A 17,046-nucleotide genomic window follows, 5' to 3' on the forward strand; every position below is an offset into this window, starting at 1 on the left:
AAGCTATTAAGTCTAAACAATGATTTATATAATTTTGTATTCTTATTCCATACATCCAACTTCCACTCAGTTGTTTGTGTCCTTGTTAATGATGTCCAGAACTCTTTGCCAGTGTTACCATTAAGAGAGCAGATTTTCCTGGCACACTGAGCTCTTCAACGTGTTTCGCAAGTCCCATCATACAAATAGGAGTGAGTTCACTCCAATTCAATTTATTTATCCATCAGTCTGTTGTTTATACAGGAGCTGGTATCTCCAGCAGTCATCAGGCAAGAGGAAGGGTGCACCATGAACAGGTCGCCAGTCCATCACAGGACAATCAACCACCCATCTACGCAATCATGCCTAAGGGTAATTTAGAGAGACCAATTAACTGAACAGTCATGTTTTTGAACTGTGGGAAGAAGAAGGAGTTCCTGGAAAGAAGCTTTACGAGGATGGGGAGAATTTGTAAGATTCATTCAGAAAGTCTTTATGCTTGGATTCGAACTCAGGACCTTTATTCTGCGAAGTAACAGAGCAACCAGCTGCAGCGCAGGGCAATCCCGGTTCAGTTCTTGTTACTGAAATTTGAGATTTTATTAAAACCTAAAATAAGCATTTTTTTCTTACTCTGTTTCTCTGTTTATTTTCAAAAAGAGATGCATCTGTTTTGTTGCATGGGTCTGCACAGTAGCACAAGGTCCTGGGTTCAAATCCCAGGCTTGAGTTTGCATGTTCTTAATGTGGATGGGTTTTCTCCGGGTACTCCAGTGTCTTCCCACAGTCCCACTGTGACCCTGCATGGAAAAGCGAGTATAGACAACAGATGGATGGATGAATTTTACTGCATGATCTGGAAATCTTTGACAGAAAACAATCTAATTGAAAATGCACAAATAAAGATTGAAAAATAAACTTTTAATTACTGAGTACAAATAATATTTGGATGTGAATCACTGTAAAAATTGTCATCTATGTAAGAAAATGCTTTTGGAGAGAATATAAAAGATGTCCAATTCTTTATATGAACAGATAATTTCTTTCTTTTTTTTTTTTTTTTTTTACAGATTTTTGAGTTTTTTTAATACAAAGATTGTGGAAATATTTACACAAACATTTTCACTTTTCTGGATTGGTGGCATATACAGTATTTACTTTTTTCTAGTTTTGACAGGGATTATAAGGCTAGTTTAACAGGAATTCAAAAATATTTTACTAGTAAGCAACAGAAAAGTGTAGGAAGAATTTTTTTCTTTCATTTTCCTGAGTTTGAGGTTTATTTTCTTTCCATTAGCTTTATAATGTTGGAACAGTGTGTTCTTGCTGACTAAAGCTCTTGGTATGAAATGAGAACATAATAATCCTGCATGATTGGTCATATTTCAGAAAATAAAATTACAATTAACAGTTTTATGGCACGCTATAAAATCACCAAAAAATAGGAAAGAATAAATACAGTTTGCATATAATTTTAGCAGTATTATGACTGCTTTATGTTCATAGTTAATCAAAAAGATTCAATTACCAAGAGCAATAAACTGGTATTGTTTGGCAGAGCACATTGGCACAAGCTAAAGATTGATATGACAGCATCCACTCTGCAGAGGCTGAAATTGCATGAGCATGAAATTGGGAAAGGAAGAGGTCAATTATGTGTTTGTGTGAAGCAAATAGGATGATGTCTTGCAACATTTTAGAGAAGGAATGTATTTAGTTAGCAAAACATTTTCATGTGTTTTAATTGTAATTACCAATATGCCCTCTGGGCAGGTTTGATATTTTGCATAAAACAGCAGCCTGTGAAAGGATTAAAATCTCAGTTACTCATGTAAAACACTTTAAAGATGATACGCATATTAACTTGAAAGAACAAGAAAGAAAAAAAAAATATATATATACATATATAGATATACTTTGCGGTTATAGCAAGCCAGCATGTTTAATGACAATAATTTTCTTTTCCCCCTAAGAGTCATTTTACCTAAATCAAGTCCAGGAAAATCTGATCAGTAACCAAGAATGACTAAAGAAAGTTCATCTTTTCAGAAAAAGCATGAAGCAGTTGCCACACCTGATCTCCCGATGGTGAATACTTTTCTAACAAACTGACCTTTTAATGATTTTTATTTAAGCTTGAACGTTACATACATTTTGTCTTCGTTCTTTCTCTCACATGCTGTCATGAATAATCAAAGTCAGCAGTTTAAATTATAAATGACTGTCTTGAAAGAAGTGAACCCATCATAAAATATAACAGTAACCTGTCGCTCTAACAGGGTCAAAATAGATTTAGGACATTACTCCAAACAGGAAGTTTCCTTTCTTACTGTGGTTCAATTTAAGAATGAGAAGCAGCTCTTGTCCGTTAAGCATGCTGAGGACACAGCACAGATCTGCCTCTCTATACAGAAATAATAGAAACACATACATATTTTTTCTTTAGATATTTCTAGTTTTCTTGCTCTCAAACAGAAAGCAAGGCTTTTCTGACAGCATTATAATTTTTTTCTTCCAATTCACCTTACTCTAAAACAGGACAACTACATAGGAAAAAAATAATACAAATACACCTTAATAATGTTATTTTGTTCGATAATGCAATTATAGTCACCACCATCAAAATAAGGTACAGAGACAAAAACAAAATCCAGGTTTTAATTGCACAAAACTGCATAATGGTTGACTTTAACATAATACCACTGTTCATATTATTGATCGACAGACTTGGCAGGCATTATATTACAACGCTATTGTTGAATCTACATTATGTCTTAACCTATTACTTTATGAATAAAAAAAATGAAATGTCAGTTTGTCTTTGTATAAACCCAAGAAAATTAATTCTAACTTGAAAATAGTGCAATAAATCAATTTAAATGCATCAAAGCAAACCAGAATTTTGACTTACTCATTTTATCATAAAGCAGGAATATGATAAAAATGTGATTCTATAAGCCACACATCAACGAAGGATATAAACTGAAAGGTTGAAATATATACAGTATATATATTTTTTGTAGATTTTGGCTATCCATTACAGTAACTCATCCCAGGACTCAGAATGTGTGTTTTTCAGAAAACATAAATCTCCTTACCTGCAATGAGTTGCTTTGCTGAGGTTCCTTGCTGTAAACAGAGATTAGAGGCTGTGGTGTGGTGTCATCTGAGTCCACTCTCCACCTCGTCTGTTGCTCTCTCCTCAAGCCTGACTGCAAATCATGCACATACATAAAGTACACACACACATACACACGCACACACACACTCTCTCTTCTATCAGCCTCCCTCACCTCCTCTCTCTCTCTCTCTCTCTCTCTCTCTCTCTCTCTCTCTCTCTCTCTCTCTCACACACACACACACACACACATATACATGTGAATTTAAACCTACATGTTCAATTCTTACTACTCTTCCTCTGCAGCTTTAGGCGATTACTGAAGTTATAAGTGGGAATGTGATATTTTGATTGGTGGTTCTTGTCATGTCAGAAATCCGCAATGCATCAGGTTTTAATGCTTTTCTAAAAAGTACAATATTTTACCACTTTATTCTGTGCCACCACATGTGGAGTGGAATTTTCTTTATGCCATGATGTGAGATTTGGCAGCGTGCTGCAGGAAGGAAGCAGAAGAAGCTCCTACGGTGCAGCCGTCAGTGTTTTGCTCCTGTCGATGTGAGTATGTCTCCCCTACAGAGGACAGAGGCTTCTTCCCATAACTGGAAACATGGTGTGCAGGAACAACTGCGCAAGCGACTCATAACAGCAAGGTGACAGACCCCCCGGGTGGATCCGCCTGCCACTCAAAATTAGAATCAGTGGTTCCTTTGTCTTTATTTGCATGAACCTTTTATTTATTTATTTGCTTCCTACTGTTGGAATGCCTTTGACCTCTCAAGCTTTACACCCAAGCCCTGCTGCTCTGTGGCTTTCACCATCTACACCTCCTTCTCACTGTCGTGTGTATTTTGAGGTGCAAGAGCAAGAAGTGGACTTTAGAAGCGTAAGTATGTCAGCGTTAGGTGAGCTTTCAAACTAAATATGCATGCAACCATCAACAAATCACAAGCAAGCAAACTGTCACATAAATCTCTCCTAAGACTTGCGCAGATTAAGTGAAGAGTCGGTCAATGTGACTGAAAAAAGAGCCGTGCAGCAGACCGTGTCGTGCGCTGCTGCAAATCTTCCTGTGTTGGTGACAAACAGCTGGGTGATCTGACTGAGGAGGAAGAGATGGTTGTTGTGCTTGTTATTTTCCCTTCTTGGCAGTTTATGCTGGAAACACAATACTTGTTTGTAATGAGAGAGCTCTAAAGGTCAAAGCTCAGTCATGATCGATTCTCTTGGCGAGAGCTGGAGTGAATTCTAAATCTTAAAATGACAAAATATATTTCAACCTAAATAGCTGGTAGTCAGTACAAAGCTATAATAGAACAAAATGACAATAGAATAGAAAATGCTTTATTGTCCCTCAATGGGGAAATTCGAGTGTGTGAGTAGCAGAGCAAAAGGTTTACAGACTAAAAGCTAAAAGAACCAGTCAGAAAAAACAAGACGTTTTAATAGGGTGTAAATAAGAATAAAAGGAAATCTGAATGAAATTATTTTTAACATACTGTGTGGTTATCAAAATGGCATTCTCAGATTGATCAGATTGTAGTCAGATGACATTATGACAGCATGATGAAAAACTATTCATGCATTGTCACAGCATGAATCAAACTCACCTGTTTATTGTTCCACCAATCACTCTCTCAGTTTGTACTGTTTCTTTGTCTTTCACTCCTTGTTGGATTCTTCTATTTGTAGTTTCTGTTTTGTGCTCACATTCCCTGCTTAGATAAGTCAAAGTTAGATAAGTGAAAATTCAGAGTAGATTCTGGGTCAAGTGTGTGCATATCCTCGGTTTTTGATTTCAGAAAACCAGTTAGCTGTTATCCTGAGTTGAGTTACTACTGGAAACTACTTCATGAAGAATCCGTGATTGATAGCAGGATTGTTTGAGCAAATCTTGAGTTTGTCCTTCTGTTTTGCTGAGAAGTGACATGAGAAAATGGTCAAAAATTGGGTTTTCATTTCTAGAGCAGCCTGTATATCTCTAACACTAGTAGAATTCTCCATCAGGAGAGGGTAAACATTTTTTGTTATGGTCAATAATTTATCGCAAATATCACTCATACAAAACAAGGTTAAACTCTTTGTGCTGTACCTCATTTTGTTGCCAACAGCATGCTGTCAGGAATATTACTGTAGCACCTAAACTGTTACTGCAGAGGTGTCCACCAGGAGTATTGTGTTTTGTGTTTTTATGATATAAAGTACTTTGAACTGCCCTGTTGCTGAAATGTGCTGTACAAATAAACTTGATTGATTGCGATCTGCACCCCTACTGTATAGTTTAGAGGTGAAGATTATGTGTGATGCAACCATCAACAAATCAGCAATGTGAAAGTCAAGTGGGTTCAATCTGTACATGACTCACATGTTTTTCATCAGTCCGCTTGTGATGAGTGTGCATAATAGGGACTTTGTTGTGTCAACAGATAGCTACTCATTGAAGCGAACATTAATCACATGTGGGGTACCCAAAGGTTAAATCTGGGAACCCCTCCTATTTCATATCTACATGCTCCTGCAAGTTCAGGTTATAACAAGTAGTAAGGTTTGCTACCATAGCTACGCAGATTATAAACAGCTGTACATTACAATGTCACCAGGTGACTCTGAACCCATCCAAGCCCTGAGTAGATGCTTAGAACAAATCTAGAAATGGCTATAACTTTTTCAAAATGAACAGAGAGAAAACTGAAGTAATTATCTTTGGACATAAAGAGGAACAAGAGGAATCAAGAGTCAGCACACAGCTTCAGCTATCAGCGAGATACCAGTAATAAGGCCCAGAAGCTCAGACCTGAACCTTCAGAGACACAAAAAGACAATTACAAAGTCGGTCTTCTACCACCTGAAAAACATTTTCAGAATTAAAGGACCAATATCCTAGGAAGATCTAAGACATTTATCCATGCTTTTGTCTCAAGTTGCATTGATTACTGCAACAGTATCCTCACAGGTCTGTCTAAAAGAATAATCAGACAGTTGCAGCTGATCCAAAACACTGCTGCGCACCTTCAATCAATTTATTGGTATATTCTATTTCAGCAAAAAGGCAGTTCAACAACACTAAAATACAAAGCCATAAAAACACATGAGAATGTATCATATAAACTTGACTATAAAACTATGCACTATATTTATCTATACACCGCCCCTTTAAGTTAGACAATGATCTTCTATTGAAATGGCAAATTGGAGTAGTTGTAACATCCTGTTTTTATCACTTTGTTTTTTTAAGACAGCTTGCAAAACTGACATGTTTCTCTTTGAAACAGTGATCCCTGCTCTTATTTCATCTCACTTAAGTTATTGTGATGAACTTCATGCTGGAGTGAGTCAGTCATTGCTCTCCCATCCGCAGACGAGAGAGCAATGGCTGTCAAAACGCTGCTGCACGCCTTTTGACTGGTAGAAACATCCCTGCTGTTCTGACCTCACTTCACTAGGTGCCTGTGCATTTTAGAGTTCATTTTAAAATTATTACTTTTGCTTATAAGTGTTTGAATGACCTTTCCCCGCAAGGAGTGAACTTCTTCACCCCTTTTTACCTTTTTGGCCCCCCAGGACAGATGAACAGCAGCTCCTGCAGGAGCTCTTACCAGGATCTGAGAGGAAGCTCAGAGGGACAGAGGTTTCTCTACTGCTGCTCATCAATTGTGGGATAATCGTTTTGCTGTGTTCCTTGGTGCAATTTATTCACCAATGTTTTCTAAAAAAACATCTTAAAAGAATAACTTCATCTATACTGAGATTCTATTACACTAACTGTAATGTGGAAACTGGCACAATTTCTACATTTTAGTTTAAAAAAATAAATAAATAAATAAATAAATAAAATAATATATATACTGTATATATATATATATATATATATATATATATATATATATATATATATAGATAGATAGATAGATAGATAGATAGATAGATAGATAGATAGATAGATAGATAGATAGATAGATAGATAGATAGAAAATGCTATATCATCTTCCTTTAGTTTCACAATTTTTTCCTGTAAATTGGAACTTGTGTTTGTAATGTCGTAAAATGTAGAAAGAACATGAATACCTCAGCAAGGCACAGTAGCTACAGGAAAAATGTCTTTTTGCTTCATTATCTTTTAGTCGAGTGCAAATGGTGTATTTTTTTAAACCAACTTCACCGCCAGTGTCAGTAACGTACCATTCTCACACAAATGCTTCACTATGAATCATATTCTGTCATATGATTGAATAGTTCATGACACAGTACTTTTACTTTCGCAATTCAGTGTGTTAGATATTGCAATTAACTAACACATGACCTGCTTTGTCAGAGCTTTTACTTCTAATGTTGTAATTTTACACGTCAAGAGTATAAATTATGATGCTGATTTTTCATTTCCCCCCTAAATGCACCAGGCTCTGTTAGAAAGGACATTCTTTTTATAGTTTCTAAAGTTTCAATTCTGGACTAGATTCTGCATTTTTGTCTTGGCACAGTAGATATAAGCAAAGACTTCAGAATTTACTAGAGCCTAAGCTACTTTCTTCATTTATAAATATTTTTGAAAGCACACGATTCATTTTTATTTAATTATTTAAGTTTTTCCAAGCTTATAGTAGATACAGCAAAAGAAACTCACAATCATACATGTATTCATACCCTACAAATGTCCATTTAGAAATATCAATGAACCTAGCATGAATGCTTTTGACTGCAGGAGAACACTGGAGTAATCCATACAGTCATGGGGAGAATCCCATCATCACGCCACCCCTCAATAAAAGCATTGTTTTCATTTTTGCTCTATTAAAGGCAAGTAACAGGGACATTGTGCAGTCAGTATTTTGTGATCAAAATTGAATGTATGTGACAAACTACATTCAGCTCTCATTTCTTTTCTCCAGAAGACTGTTGAACCTTGAGATGCGTCTCTGTCTGAAGTATCTTTAATTTGTCTCACATTTTCAGAATTTCCTTTCATTTTTCTGCCTCTGTTGGCAGCATCTTCAGACAATGATGTTTCACAACATAGATAATCACACTATTTTTCCTGTCAACCTTATAACTTACTTCCAAGAACAAACTGTTGAAAATAAGGGCTAGAGTTTGAAGTGACATGCTTTTACCGATTTCTCCCCATACTTATTCTTGTGTGTGCCAGTCATTATGTGATATGAAGTCATGGAGCCAGTAGAAATGCAGAGACTTGTTGAGAAAAGCAGTACCATGGAATCAGGTTTAAATCCTAAGTCATTCAGTTCTCACCTGTCACCTGAAGTCTCTGCTCTAAAACCAACACAACTACTGCAGACTTTGGTCAGAATGTTGTCACAATACGTTGCACGTGCACAGACAGTTTTTTTCATCGCAAATGCAACATATTTCTCACAATGTCCAGCACTGCGGTTTTCAAGATTTTTTTTTAAAGACACTATATTTGTTGGGTTAGAAGAAAAGTACACCAGTCAACAGTTTAAGGTTTTTGTTGTTAATTTACATTGGTAAAGCTCACAGAATATTTCAAAACAACTTAAACTAGCAAAGCCATTCAAGCTTTCATGGAAACATCCAGAATTGACAATTTGAAGAACCAACTATGTCAGTAGATGCTGGTGCTTGGATATGTTCTCAGAATTTGATGCACTGGGTTTTATTGAGAATAACAGAGGATATCAGGATATACAGTTTGATGTGCATTTCCCCATTTCCACCACTTTTAAAGCCTTTTCCTTGAAAACATTTCACTTCGTGTTTGTAAAATGTTTAAGGGGTATGAATAAATTTGCAAGGATTTGTAAAGTGATGTTGCATCCTTTTGTAATGTTTACCAATAGGCTGAATGAGTCAGGTGTGTAATTTCAGTGATAGGGTGCATTTATAGTTGGTAGATTCTGATATGGATTAACAGAAAACATTTAACTTACCTTGGGTTGAGTGCCAGAACCCATCACTTTAAATAACACAAAGTGATGGACTGAATCAGCACCTTGCATTAAATGACTTGTTGATGTCTTACGGTGAGAAGGGAGAAAGAAAGCATCGACTGCCTACTTCAGGCTACCGAACTACCATTAAGTATAAATATGAAAATTACATTTTTTACTATTGCAACCATGAAATATAATTCAAGATTCCAGTTTAATTGCCATTCTTCAGGTGTGATTCTTCATCTTAAGATCAGTTCAATTGATTAAACTGTCTCCACAATATATGAACTTTCTGAAAGGAAAAAAGCTTAGAGGATTTTACAATAGAGATATACACAATGCATGTCACACATGATTTTTATAAACCTGCAGTCACACATGATGATAGGATCAGATTGTTTGGGAGTAATTCCACAATTTTATATTTTAACAATGTGGTGGTCCTCGTTTCAGGTCAAACACAGGCAGACAAAAGAAGTGAATAATATTCCTGACATAAAGGTATGAAATGGCATTCATGCTTTTCTGGAACAGAAAATAACCAAAGCTCCATAGACCTGATGGATGTTAATGCATGATCACCCTTCCTTTCTTCTTCTAACACTCATCGTTTTCAGTGAATGATGGTTTCACAATACATGGCACAACGTGGTGCCCTCGATCCAATCACATCCCATTTCGTTTGAAACTCATTTTGTGAATACCTCATGTTTTTACCTTTTCTTCAGAACTGTATTGCGCAGTAGATTTATATAGAACTGATAAGGCATTAATCTTGCGTGAGAGTCTCATAATCTAGCATAAGAATGGCAGCGCGTAAAATGGAGATAATGCGGTTTCAGACAAGAATACAAAATTATTCGGTACAAATACCATCGAATCAAGCGCAGCCATTTAAATTGTTCAGCTCATATCTGCTGACACTACTCCTGCCACAACTAAATTATTCATTCATTTTCTGCACCCGTTTAATTCTGTCAGGGTCACCAGTGCCACTGGCGCCTATCTCTAGTGGTTAATCAGTGAGAAGCATCACCGTGGACCTACTGCCAGCCCACAAAATTAAGATCAGCCACCTCATTGTCGTCACGCCTTTTTTATGTTTTGTTATGTCTGACCGTCTTTTTATTCCATTGGTGTACCTATAGATCTTATAGGTACACCAATTATCACAACAATGGGATTGTTGATTTAATTAACATGTTTTGACTTTCATTTTTTTAAATAAAATATACAGTGGGTACAGCTTTGTTTTTTTGTTAATTAACTTAAAGCTTAAACAGTTGGCTCTTTCACAAAACAGTTCCACCATCATGGTGTCGACATGTGGTGAGTGACGTCGCTCTCTTCATTTATTTCCTTTGGAGCTTGTGCGATGCCAAGCAACTGGTGAAATTTAGGCATGTGAAATTTTGAGCTTGTACATGTAGATGTGCACAAGCCAGCAACGAAGATGAAAAATGTTCTGCTTTTGTCACTTTTACTGTTGTTTTAATCACATTCCCATGTGTTGGGTCCACAAAGAATGGTGGGAAACTGTCACTTTCAATGTTGAGCAAATAGATCTTGAGCTACTGCAGCTTGAATTACTGAAGAAGTTGAAGCTGGTTTTGACTGAAAAATGACAGAATGCAGAGTGTTTCTTTACTGCTGAGAATAGGACTATAGCTGCAGTGCGTCTACACTGACCCTCTTCTACAGAAAAAGGAATCAACAAGAGAGCCAACATCAGTCGTGCGTCATAGAGCAAATGAAAAAGACAGGCTAGACTAATGGATTTTTTTATTTTTATTTATTTTACATCACTTGGATGGCCAGGTACATGTAGTCAATACATGGTACCATGATGCAACCAGAGATATTGTACTGCTTATGGCAATGTTTGGCTGGGAAACCTTGGAGCTTTCCATCCATGTGGATGTTAGTTTGACATGTGCCACTGATCAAAGCATTGTTGCAGAGCATGTATTTAGCCACTGCTCCACAGGAGCAGCTTTAACTGGTTCTGCCTCAGTCCACCATGACCAGATTTGTCTCCTTCAGCAGCTCCTAGTAGCTTTTCCCAGTTTCAATAACCACATCAGAGGCAGTACAAGCTGAACCAAGCCATGTATGGCATGCAAGTGATTTGATGAACAGCAGCCTCCATAACCCTTGAAATATTTCTATTGGACAGCAGCTATTAGTCACTATAGCTAGTGACCTGCACCTGCAGCTGCTATGATTACACACTGAGTCGTGTCTCTGTGGCCGTACTGTTCTGATGTGGGATGAACATGCATTTGACTTGTTGCGAAGCCTAGTTAAAGTCAGAAGTTGTCTTCAGGTGATGTGTATATTCTTAATGTGTTTCTGTTTTCACAGTCACTTTTATATTCCCTATAGATTTAGGGAACATTTACCAGTGAAGTTCAACTCCTCTGTCACTGTTTTAGTTAGAGCTTATTTATTGAATATTTAAGTTTCAGAAAAAAAGAAAAGAAAAATAAACTCAAGCAAAGCAGTCAGAATATCTTTAACTGCATTTGGAGCTGTTTCCATGGCACTGGGCTTTCCGGTGTCAGTGTCATACTCACACCTAATTAAAACAGACCTGGGTCGTTCACTACAAAATCCTCTATTGCAGGCCAGTGCCACATCAGAAAAACATATTTTACCATTGCAGATGTAAATAAAAAGTAAATATAGGGAAAAATAGTCTGGACTTCCGGTTAAGGGAAGATGAGATATATGTACGGATTTACCACAGTGCATTCTGTGTGATTAAGTGGAAGTGCTCCCAGCCATGTCAGTCAGTGTTGGTTATAATTTCTTGCTCCAAAATTTGCCTTTGATTTCAACACTCAAGTTACAGCACAGTGAGAACAGAAAAACAACAAAAAATCCCACCCTATGCTCCTGGACCTTTTTGCAGCAAGGCAACAGTGCTATGAGCTGTCAGTATACACTTGTATGTCCAATTCTTATGGTTCAGTAACAATAATCTGTATTTCAAAAGAATACAGGAGCAGTCGTCTGTGCTATCATTTATAAATGCAATAGTATGCTGTGCCAATTCTGTAAGAAATAAGTAATACATTTGCAATTTACTTTGTCATCTTATTGTTATATTTTTCTAAAAAAAATAAAATAAAATAAATAACATTTCTGCTATGAACCAAGAAGTCACATATTCATCCAGTAAAGTCATAACTGCATGCTACTATACATTTTCCCATTAAAGAACCTATTTCCAGAATTTCTGCTTGACCCAATGTCAAGCATCAGGTCAAGTCTTTGGTGAGACATTAAAAATGTCTCTCACAGCACAGGAGGAACAACTTCATTAATAAGATTGGACCTAAATTAGTATTTATAGTCTAGTTTAAAAATGTCTGGCTGCATAGTGTGAATGTGCCACTTACCTAAGACTCCAGGGTAAATAGTCACTGTTAAGTTCAAGTCAAAATCAAACTAATTAAATGAAAGGAATCTTAAAAACATGTGAGTGGTGTGTTTTTCCTGCTTGTATGTCCGTTTCCTTTTTCAGCTCCTTAATGGTTAGTTTTTGCTGTCTACTCAGATTGAATCTGTGGGAACTAAAAAAAAAAAATAGTAAGTTATGGACTATTAAAGATGTCGTTGTGTGATTGCACAACCAGTGTATTAAAAGGCTCCACTCAAAGTATAGAACACATAAAAGGCAAAACGCTCTGAATGTCCCAAAAATTTCCAAGGCAAAATAAAATTAAATAAATAATTGCGCTCTCTAATTAGCTTATTCCATAATAATTTCATCACAATGTGTCCAACTTCCTAATGTAAACCTGTGTGCATGAACACATTAAAGTGCCAGAGAAAAAAGCCATAGACTGGCTAATGGAGGTTGAGTCACATTTGTGTCTTCTCTAACTGCAGCAGGTAATTTTAAGTCACAAACAGAAGCCATTAAATCTCTCCACTATGAAATGGAACATCTGCATAAACTGGAATCCCATCGAGACAGACAAAAGCTGTTAAAGTTGCCCAGTTGGAAGGCACAGAAATTATTTTTTTTCCCCCCAGGATCATCATGCCTGCTTGATATACTAACACACACTGATGTCGGCTGTGTGCTAATTCTTTCCACCCAAGAAGCAAACATCAAATAATTTAGGCAGGAACCCTTATTATGTAAATGCCGCCACCTGTCGCATCTACAGCCTTCTTCATTGAAGTTGTACCAATCTAAGAACAAATGACTTAAAATCAGCACTCAACAATAACATGCTTCCCTCAGATATTCCCCTAAGAGCCCATGCAAGAAAATGAAAAGCAACTGGGACCAGTTGATGTTTCCCTTTGTTTCAATTGTTTCAAGGCAAGAGAAATTAATCATTTTTCATTTCCTGCCTGCTCAATGTCCTAAGCAGGCAGTTTTCAGCTTAAAGTTTCAGCTTAAAATTTTCTCAGTCACACAGGTCAGACATTTATTTTCTGAATATGAAAAGACATCTCCACAAATTAAATTTTTGATCAGAATAAATCTTTTCTTCTTTGGTTCAGCTAGTATTATACCACTTGGGATTAAATAAGGTAAGATATCAGCTAGCTGGATTTTGGCAATGAGGCAACAATGACATTTTTGAATGTCTTTATCTAAAAAGAGAATTGAAAATATCAATATTTTGTAAATATGTAAATATGCAGTGTTACATATGTAAGTATTGACAGCTATCACAGTTCTTAGTAAAGAGAGGTGTCACAGAGATGATGTTTTGGTGCAAGAGGTGAGCATCCAACACAGATCAAAAGAAAAACATTTTATTAAGATGCTGGCTGGAGCTGGTAACAATGTCATGACTCACAGTGGTACAAGTCCTGCACTGCAAAGCCGTAAAAGTCACTTAAAGAGGAAGAAGCCAATTCTCAAAATGCATAATAAAAAAACTGATTGCAGCTTGAAAATACAGGAACGAAGAAATGCATTTTTGGAAATATGTTCTTTAGCTTCTGATAGGTACTTTTCTCGAACCTATATAAAAAGACCACAGACAACGTATATGAATTTTATAGACAAAGCTTTTGAAAAAGGAGAACTCTCCGCCACCGCCTCTCCAGGCCGTTCACAGAGAATTCTGATCTGCTTCCGCGTGAGCCCCTGTTTTATTGTCAAAGCAGAACAGCCAAAAGGGGCAGTCAGGAAGAACAACAAAGGTCGTAAAAATTCTAACCTAAACAAACCAGCCAGGTGTGATATCTGATCTACGGTCTGAGCCCAGTTCAGCTCTAGGTCAAACTAACACAAGAAGAATTTAAGGTCTGGGAAACACAGAGTTAACTGTCTCACATGAAGATAAACAGTCAGTCGTAACCTCCAGGTCAGTTTATACACACATAGGGAAGAGAACACTTAAAACTAAAAATCACAATAATACCGATTAACATTAGACTGAATATGTACTAAAGTAATAACAAAATGATAATACCAAAAAACATCTAACAGCTTCAACAGGAAATATGAAGCTAAAATGTACCATAAGCTTCATTATGATGGGTGGCAGTTATTGTAATAATACAGGAAATTTATGGGAAACTACTCTAATAAGGGAGCACGGCAGAAAACAGTGGTAAAGGCAGATAACTTTGCCAAATTCTCCTTGTTCGCAAAACATTCAATTTAACTTGGTGACAGTTTTTTATGAGTCTTATCTTTTGAGAAGCAAACAAATTCTTTAAAGAAAACTTGAAAATGAAAATCTAAAGATTTTTTAATTGAGGTGTGGGTCATATTACTTGCGGAAATGTTACTGAAGCTGCACTAAATTAGGCAAGGAGGAATGTAAGCTATATCCTTGATGTCAAGAAATACGATCAATGTTCTGTTCTTGTTTATTACTGGAGCAAATTAATATGCAAGAGACCAAAGCTGATTTTCAGCGGTGTCTGTTTTACAATTACCAACTTAGACATGTGTTGCTCATGCTGTGTTGGATCAAGTCATGAGCAGTAGAGAGTGTATAATGGGGCTGGATAGAGAAGCCAAAGGCCATTTCATAAATATGGAGAAGAGGGCAGATGGAGTCTAGAGACACATTGCATGTTAATTATGAGCACATATCTTTTCTCTGTGAGGGTGTGTTGTGTACGAGGGGATTAAATTACAAAGAGCAGTCCACTACACTTTCATTTTTATAAAAGCAAGATAAAAATGAGCATTAAAGGCTCACATTATTTCATCACGGTAGCATCTAAGTGGTGCAAACAACAAATTAAGGTTTTGTCAAAATGTTGTTAGTGTCGCTACAACTGAAAAATTAATCTGTCTTCATTCAGAGCTTGCAACACTGTTTATGTTTCCCAAATGAAGGTTTCTCCCTCAGTGGCATGAACTGTAGTCTTGTGCTTTGAAGTTCCAGCTCAACCTAACCAGATGAGGCAGTTTTCGAGCCTCGCCTCTTGTTGTTCAGGAAGAATGCTTTGTGACAGGTTGTCGAAGATGACTGCGGGCAATGAACCTCATTGCCAATCACTGAAATGTGCATGACATCCATACACACTCCACCCAAATCTGGCAAAGACACACACAGCCAAATACAAGACGTACTGTTATGCTCAGGCAAGATTTTTTAAGCTAATGCCCTTTGTAGTGGATGAGCTTGTGAATGAGTTAGACCAATAAAAAGGCCTCTATTTCACAAAGCTACCTTTTATTTAGCTATAAGTAAACATAAACCAATGTATAATTTGCTGAAACCTTTTCATCATTTGTGATGCCTTAACAGTGTGTGAAAACCCAATCAGATTTTTAAAATATAATTAAATATGAGCTGGACTCCTCTCATCTAATTTCCATCGTGGCAGGTAGTCACAAGCAGCATACTTGCTGGGTTTGTGATTACAGCAGAAAATTATAATGTCACCTCAGTACCATAAAGTAGATTCATCAAAATAAAGAACACTGTCTCTGACTAAATCAGAGGCAGCCACTTTAACTTGTTGCATGCTGGGAAAGTAGCAGCAGGGAAGAGTCTGCTGCTACAGTGTTAAAAAGTAATTTTAGCCAGGAATTAATGAGGATATGTTAAAACTGTAAAGTTAAGTTTATACATAAATAAATTCATTGTTTAAGGCCATCCATGCATTGCAGCACAATAAGAGTTAATATATCTGTCTATCTGCCATAAAGGATATATATTTTTTATTTACACTTTAAAAAATCAAAGATGAAGTGTCTGTTGTGTTTTGAATTATTAGACAATTTTGAGATCTGCTACATACACATTCATCTCTACTGCTATACTTTGAGTTATACTATATATCCATTTTGCCGGTAAAAATCCTCCCAGACTTTTTCTTTTAGGCGTTTCTGTTTTTGTAAATGTCTCTCTTGCACGACCCAGTGGCTCTGGGTTGGGCGAGGTGTAAGCATCAATTTTATAGTGAACCATTTGAAAAGCCCACAACAACAACCATGACATTTGCATAAAACCTGAGTAGATCCAATGAGGAGAAAGATCAGGCATGCTAAATAAGATTAGCCAGCCAAATAAAATGGACCGGTTATGCTGGCTGTGCAGGATGTGTTACTTGCAAGCCCGATAAAAACGATTTGCATGTTAGCAAACAATTTTAGACAAGTAATAAGATTTTTCATGTTCCTAAATAAGACTACATAGATGCCTAAACTGAGCAGTAACCAGAAATAAATCTGTAGTGAGTCCTGTGCAACTCACTACATCTTCATTTTTCTAAAATTAGTTTTCCTACATGCAAGCGATTATCTGTATCCATCAAAACATAAAAATATGCAAATCTTTTGATTCTAAATGTTTTTTCAACATTTATTTATTAAACTTATTAGTTTAGCTAATTAGTTATTAGTTGTAATAGAAATGCTTCACTGGAAAAGTGATTTGATTTTATATTTTTAGTGTTATAGGTTTTATTAGAACCTTCACAGAACATGACACAAAAGAACAGCAAGATTAGCAACAACAAGCAGTGTGATCTGTTACCGCCAGCTTCCCTCCCAGCTTCAAATGGCAGAGTGACAAATTTAGCAACAAGCTGGAAAACAGT

The sequence above is a fragment of the Poecilia mexicana genome, unplaced genomic scaffold, assembly GCF_051168715.1.
Source record: "Poecilia mexicana isolate PSO_F unplaced genomic scaffold, ASM5116871v1 scaffold_4, whole genome shotgun sequence".
NCBI classification, from domain to species: domain Eukaryota; kingdom Metazoa; phylum Chordata; class Actinopteri; order Cyprinodontiformes; family Poeciliidae; genus Poecilia; species Poecilia mexicana.